This window comes from Meles meles, chromosome 20, assembly GCF_922984935.1.
Source record: "Meles meles chromosome 20, mMelMel3.1 paternal haplotype, whole genome shotgun sequence".
Classification (NCBI taxonomy): Eukaryota; Metazoa; Chordata; class Mammalia; order Carnivora; family Mustelidae; genus Meles; species Meles meles.
The window spans coordinates 26,725,008-26,732,075 of record NC_060085.1 but is presented as its reverse complement, the minus strand read 5'-3'; the positions used below and the strand labels follow the sequence as shown (position 1 = coordinate 26,732,075).

The following is a 7,068-nucleotide window of genomic DNA, read 5'->3' as shown; positions in this document are numbered from 1 at the left end:
GCTGGACCCCCCCGCCTGGACTTTCTGCTTTACAGCTCCTCGGTCTCTTTGGGGCAGTTCCTGGCAGAGTATGAGCTCAGCAAATATTTATCCAAGGGATGAGTGAGCGAACAAAAGAAGGAACATATACAGCCTTTTCTCTCAACATCACCCTGGCTTTTTTTCTCTTGTATTACCGTAGTTCATATTTTGCCCATCATAGGAAGTACATTTTCCACATTTTATCACCTGAAATTGGGTCAATAAATCTCCCAATTGCTGTCGGCAAGGTGACAGTCGTGATAAAACTGTCATTGCCTGAAAAATGTCCTGATCGTTTATTTCAACTACACTTTCCTTTTTGTGTACACAGAGATGATAGGTCATGAGATAAAGGAACTCTTCCAGTGAGGAACCAGATAAACATCCTAAGTGAGAATAGCTTTCTGTCCGTTTAAATGGCACAGTTTCACAGTTTTGTTTTTTTTTCTTAGCGGCACAGGAAGTAACGATGCGTTCTTATGATCCAAAACATTTTGGAGTCAATGACACACAGCATGTCAGGAACATCTCAGTCCTGAGGATGGAAACAGCTCACAAACACTGAGCTCTTTCCAGGCCTTACATTCACTTTCTAATGATCACCTAGATAATTACCACCTCGATGTTATTACGGTGCCCATCTTACCAGTGGGGAGACCGAGGCACAGAAGAGTCAAGTAACTTCCTCATGGTCACCCAGCCAACGACAGGCAGAGCCAAGACTCACCCAGTAGCAAGTTCATAGCAGAGCCCGGGTGCCAACCACGGGCATACCCTGGCCCCCACTGCACCAGTGAAGAAAACAATGAGGCTGTCGTTTTCTATTTTTAACACCTGCTGCAGTAAAGCATCAGTCTGTCAACATTTATGGAGCACGGGTGTGTGGAATGAGCCCTGTGCAGGGGGGCCATGGGGAATCCCAGTGAAAAGACCCCAAGCCTTTCTAAGTGTACCAGGTTGTTCTAGGTGGACAGAACTGTCACACATCATACTAACTTACACACCCATGTAACACACAGTCACAGACGATTTCCATGCAAACTGGGTATTCTAAGTACTAGTAGGAGTAGAATGGAGGGGCCCAGCCAGTGGGACAGCCCAGTAAGGCTTCGTGGAGATGGTATCTTCAATCTGTAAACCTCCTCTGGGTCCAACAGTGCGCCGCCTGCCCATGAGAGGAGGCACATTTCACAAGGAGGTGGTGCCCTTGCCCACAATCTGCTTTGCCCCTGTGTGGCTGTCCCAGCTGGTACTTCAGCCCAGACCTTGGCCTTGGCCCCTCTGCTGAGCCAAGCAGGCTATGAGTCAGGGGAACACAATGCCTTGAGCCTCCTGAGGGGCAGAAATCCAGCCCAGCTGTCGTGTACTTTCTGGGCAGCGACAGTCACCAAGTCTCAGATCCTGTCAGAGAGGGTGGCTTCTCCATGTCAAGGCCACTGGCTCCTCCTTGGCCGGCCCTGATCAAAGACTGCTCAGTTCATGCTGCCTGGTGACTGGTGTAGCTCTGGGTTCAAGTCCCGGATCAGTTGTTTCACAAGGGTGACGTTGGCTTGCCCTGCTGAGCCTGCTTCCGCTTTCCTAGAACTGACTTTGCAGTATTTCTGGGAGGATTTAGAGAAAAGGCCCACAGGTCCCGTGCTCAGCACAGTGCCTGGCAACAGGGAACGCTTGGGAATGGGAGCTGGCTGATGGTGGGAGACGCCTGCCGTGGCCAGAGTCAGACTCTCAGTTTCCTGGGAGGAGCCCACAGATGATCGGCTCTGAGCTTCAGCTGAGGCCTCCAAAGAACGGGGTCAGAGCAGGATTGTGGTGATGCGGTAGCAAAGTCGCATACCGCCGGTCCTTAATCTCAGGTTTTGTGATGATCTTGCTCGGCTCTGGCAAATGACTCCGAACTGTCTCCATTTTGCAGAAAGGAGAAAGCACAAAGAAGTGGAGGACATCCCCCTAAGTCCTGGGAAGGCCTGGCTGAGGGTCTTCAGGCTGCACCGTTAGTGCCCCTGCCTCCCCCTCACCCCCCAGCTCTGATGAAGAATCAGAGTGTGCAGATGATAATGCTCAGGCTGTGACAACGATCTTGGGTGCTCCGATCAGCTCACAGCACCCAGGACTTCAGACTCCTCCTCTAGTGTGTCTGCTGACTCAGCCTTCCTCCGTGTGGCCATCCTCCCTGAACAGGTCCTTGTGAGCTCTGGTGCGAGTGCCTAGCGGGACAGTTGCCCCCAGGATCCCTCAGTCACTAATGAGTGGAGGGACAGTGAAACCAGTGTGTGTCCCCCACGTTATTTCTTTTAAGCCTCCTAACCCCCTAAAGCATGTGTCAGGCCCCATTGTATACAAGAGAAATCCAAGCCCCAGAGAAGTTAAGAAATCTGCCTGAAGTCACCCAGCTTGGACACAGCAGGTTCAGGCTTCTAACCGACCGAAAGGGGAAAAGCAAGGGAAGAAGGAGCAGGAAACTGGGGTTACTGAGTGTGCCCTACATTGCCTGGCCCCTTACCATTTCAGTGCCTACTACCAGCTGCCAGGACCTGACGTGCCCTGGAATTAGCACCCCTCCACCCTGGTGTCCTCAAGGGCGTGGAAGAGAGATGGAGCATAAAAAGTCCAGCTCCCAGGTCCCCCCACGGTACTGCTGAGACCCTACAATGCACAGAACAGTCCAGACAGTGAAGGATTATCTGGTCCCAAATGTCAAGAGTGCTGAGGTTGAAGCTCCCTCACTATGAACTAAGACACTGAGTGGCCCCTTCCTGGTGATAACCCTCCAGCATCCTAGTCCAACCGGCATGGCCTCCCAGAGGCTGGGTGTGCAAGGTCTAGATGGGTAGGGCCAGCCCCTGGCACCCCCTGGCTTTGGCCTGGCTTCACCTCTTCCCCTTTGACCTCCCATCCATTCCGGGTGGTTCTGCCGCTTTCCCGGCCCCACAACAAGACCCAGTGCTAAGGTGCAAGGAAGTGCAAGGAAGGCAAGGCCTGCTCAGTCAGGACCCCTCTCCCCGCCAGGTACTGATGCGCTCAGGGAGGCACGGGACTGGAGGTGAGCCAATCAGAGCATTCTCTGCGATGCTTCTGCCAGAGACTCTCTCTGCAAAGGCCTAGGGCTGGCAGGACAGGGGCCCCCGGGCATCCCGGGCACCTGCAGACAGGTGGAGAACCCCGCAGACCGAAGACCGAGGGGAGCAGAGTGCTGACGACAAATGGGTGCTTCAGGGAGTGACTCAGAGCCTTCCCTTTTTTGGAATTGCTTTCTGTCTTGACTAATAAGGCCTGTCTCTCCCACTGGGCTGGGAATTTCCTGTTCTTTATCTCCTCCCCAAGCTCCCCGCCTGGCCTCCTCCCCTTCCATGACCCCACCACAGGGTCACCCAGCCACTCATTTGTGAACTCAGGTTACTCACCTACTGTCTGGCCGGTGGGGACCGCCTGACCCCGTGTCTCATCCCATCACACGCAGGAGAGAAGGGCGGCTGGGACAGAACCATGTCCACCCCGGGAGGGTCCCCTGGGGCCATGGTCTGTGGCTGTGATCTCTTCAGGCTCCTCGGAGGACCTGAGGTCACCTAAAGACAGCTCCATCAGGGTTCATGACACTCCTGATGTCCATCACCTGCCCTTACATGGCTCCCTTTTGGTTTTTCAAGGGAGCTGTGGATGAATTTTGGACTGGGCTTCAATCCCGAATCTGCCACTTCCTGGCTGGGTAAATCCCAGCCGTGCACTTCCTCCCTCCGAGCCTCAGTCTCCTCCTGTGCACAAGGTGAATGCTGAAACCGGGCCCGCCCCCCCCAGGGGTGTTACCAGGTGCCATTAAAGGAGTCGGTGCAGGCAAAGCCCTTGGTGTTTGGCACTTAGCAGACAGTCTACACTTTGGGGGAAACATAATATTCTGGAAATATTTTGTTTGAAAAATAACGAAGAGATGCCTTGGGCCACCCCTCCCATCCCAAGCTAGCAGGGTATGGAAGCCTCCTCCGGGAGGTGGGTGTGGAGGCCGGACACACTCCCACTGGGGGCCTCCCTCCCTGGCCAGTCGGTGCTTGGCAGTGCAGGGCCTGGCGCTGGCCACCTCCCCCCCACACACACCCAGCCCCCCCCACCCCGTGAGTCAGCCCCACTCCTTAAGGCACAGCAACCCGCAAGTCACTTCCTGGCGGCCCCAAACAAAAGCCTAGAACCCTTAGTCCAGGAACTAGCTTCTTATCGCTCCTCAGGCCTGATAAGAAGGGCAGCAGGGTCTGAGTCAGCCGGGAGTAGCTGTTTCAGGACTGGCCTCAGGACCGCTCCCAGCCCAACCTCAGGGCTCAAACCCCTCCGCTTCTACCCTCTCCCGTAACAGCCAGGCAACCCAGCAGCACATCTCCAGGAGAAATTGACTGAAAAGTCTCTTAGAGCATCGGGTTTATCAGAGAGGCAGGCTCCCTGGGGCCCTGGGAGTGGGGCAGGGGCCAGGAGCAGGGTGAGGAGGGAAGGAGAAGGTAAAGGGAGGGGCGGGCCCATGCCCTCGGGCTGGAGCACTCCACCCGAGGAGCTCCAGCCGCAGTCCCCTCAGTGGCCCCTCGGCCTCCCACCCAGACCCTCTCTGGTCCAACTAGCCTCCACCCAGCAACTGGAACTACCCTTTTTTGAGCCATATCTGCCTGTTCCACCCTTCCTCAGAACCCTGCTATAGCTCCCTACTTCCCTGGGGTGTAGAGGTCAGGTTTTCTTCTGACTCCTAAAGCCTCACTCCTGGCATGCTCCGGATGGGACTACTCACAAGATTTCCTGGAAAGGAACTTCTCACACACCTGGGTCTCTGCTGCCAGGAGCCAGAAGTGGGGGCTGTCCGAACTTTCTGGGTAGGTGGGTGGAGGTATGAGGGAAGGCTTCCTGGAGGAGGTGGCATTTGAGCTGTCCCTGTATTTTGGCAAGAATGACAGCAAGGCAGGTGATTCCCAAATAAGCCAACAACTCCAACTCACCCGGCTTCCATCTGAGCCAGGAGCCTGGCTTCTCCCAGGCTGTGGGTTCCAGTGGAGAGAGCAGGAAGCTCAGCACTTAGCGGCTCTGTGATGTTGGACAAGTATCCGTCCCTGATCTCCCTGTAAAACTGGCTGAGGCCTCCCATCAGGGCCGAGAAGAAAGCCTGAGAAGTATATAAAGGCCCAGTAAGTGCTCAAGCCATTTGATCTGTGAGGACATTTTCTCTGGGGCAGTCTCCTGGTTGTTTCTCTGGTCCGGGTCAAGGGAAAGGGCCAGGGTAGGGGAAGGGGGGGCTGGGGCAGGGAACCCAGAGGCCAGGCCAACCCGGATTTTCCAATTGTTTCTCGCTGCTTGTTTGCTCCTTGCTGGGGGTGGGGGGAGGAAATTCTCTGCACAAAGACAGGAAAGCAGAGGTGCTCTGTGGCAAAAGCAAAGCTCAGAAGAGTGCCTGGTATGATCCAAGGCTCTGCGGCACCTAGAGACCAGCGGGGCGGGAGGGTGTGAGCACAGGCTCCCTCCCCTTCAGCTCCTCCCCCACTGTTTTTCAAGTTCACAACCATTGACTGAGGACATTCTGTAGAGTCTCAGGAGATAGTACTCTCTCACCAACCGTGGTTTTATTTATTTATTTTTAAAAAACTACTTTTTAATTTTTTTAAAACAGATTTTATTTATTTATTTGACAGAGAGATCACAAGTGGGCAGAGAGGCAGGCAGAGAGGGGAAGCAGGCTCCCTGTGGAGCAGAGAGCTGGACGCAGGACTCGATCCCAGGACTCTGAGATCATGATCTGAGCTGAAGGCAGAGGCTTAACCCACTGAGCCACCCAGGCACCCCCCAATTGTGGTTTTAAAAGGGAGTTCCTTATCTGTGTGTGTGTGTGTGTGTGTGTGTGTGTGTGTTTGTGTGTATGTGTATTGTAACAGCTTCATCGGAGAGTAATGTACCTGCCACACAGTTCACCCCCGGTAGGAACACTGTATGATTAGTGATTTCTATACAGTAGTCCAGCCACCAACACAAACCAGTTTTTGAACACTCCCATCACCTTATGTGCCCATCACCTGCAGCCCCCGGCAACCACTGGTCTGCTTTCTGTCTTTATAATTTTGCCTTTTCTATAAATCTCTACCCTCTTAAAACAAACAAAACCAAAGTAAAAGCCCCGAAAGAACCCTCTGTCTCCCAGGCCTGAGGAGGGGAAGACTTTGAGGGCAAGACGGCTGTGTCCACCAGGGGACCTGGAGATGTGTCCATGCATGCAGGGCCTGGCCTCTCCTGGTTGAACTCTGGGAACTCCCAGGGGAAACTCCGGGTCAGAGAGGCCTGGGTGGAGCGGGGCCTGCATGGTCCTGCCCATGCCGTCATTCCTCAGATGGTAAGCAAAGTGTCAGCAGCAACGGTTCCTACTCAGAGCCTGGCCTGGCCCCCACCCAGGAAGAAAGGACAGGTCTGGGTGCAGACACTCCCCGAGCACCAGCGTGTGAGATGCTCACTCAGTGCAGACGTCTTGTCCCACCCAACTTCAAAGGTGAAGGCCGGGCCTGGTGTGTCCTCACAGGCCCCTAGCCTGCCGTGCTGGGCCCTGGGTGGTGGCGGGTGGCGCTGCTCTCTTGGCCTGGCCAGTTCTAGTTCTAGCCAAAAAGGTCAAGTTTCCGACTTTTGCCTCTGGGCCCCAACCCCTACCCCCAAGCTCACTATGAGTTATGAGTGTTCAGAAAGGAAATCACTAGCTGAACTGCTATAGAAGTGACCAGGAGACTGAGAATAAGTAGCCAAAAAAGAGCTCATTCACAAAAGCAGGGCTAAAGTTTGGAAGCAAGGCTAGGGGCTGGCCTGGCTTTTAACTACGAATCACCTGGGTAGATGAAAATCAGGTTGGAGCCATGGGGGGGCAACTTTGTCCTGATCAGGGACTTACTGTGTTTCCTGGAGACTTGAGGCAGCCTATTAATGTTTTCTTTCTGCAGTGACCAGGCCCAGGAAGGAAAGGGAACTTTCCAGTGTCTCCCGTAGGGTAGCAAAGCTATCAGTCTGGGAGTAGGAGTGATTAGAATAATAATGCCAGGAGCACCTGGATTG

General features: G+C 54.2%; 1 long non-coding RNA gene across 1 annotated transcript; it reads right to left on the bottom strand.

The window, feature by feature from the left end:
• Positions 1–212: 212 nt before the first annotated feature.
• Positions 213–5,314, bottom strand: LOC123932912. Its single transcript, XR_006816481.1, has 3 exons — positions 4,781–5,314; positions 3,423–3,770; positions 213–1,916 (listed from the first exon to the last, which is right to left on the bottom strand). It is a non-coding gene; the product is annotated as an uncharacterized LOC123932912 (long non-coding RNA).
• Between the last annotated feature and the right edge of the window lie 1,754 nt (positions 5,315–7,068).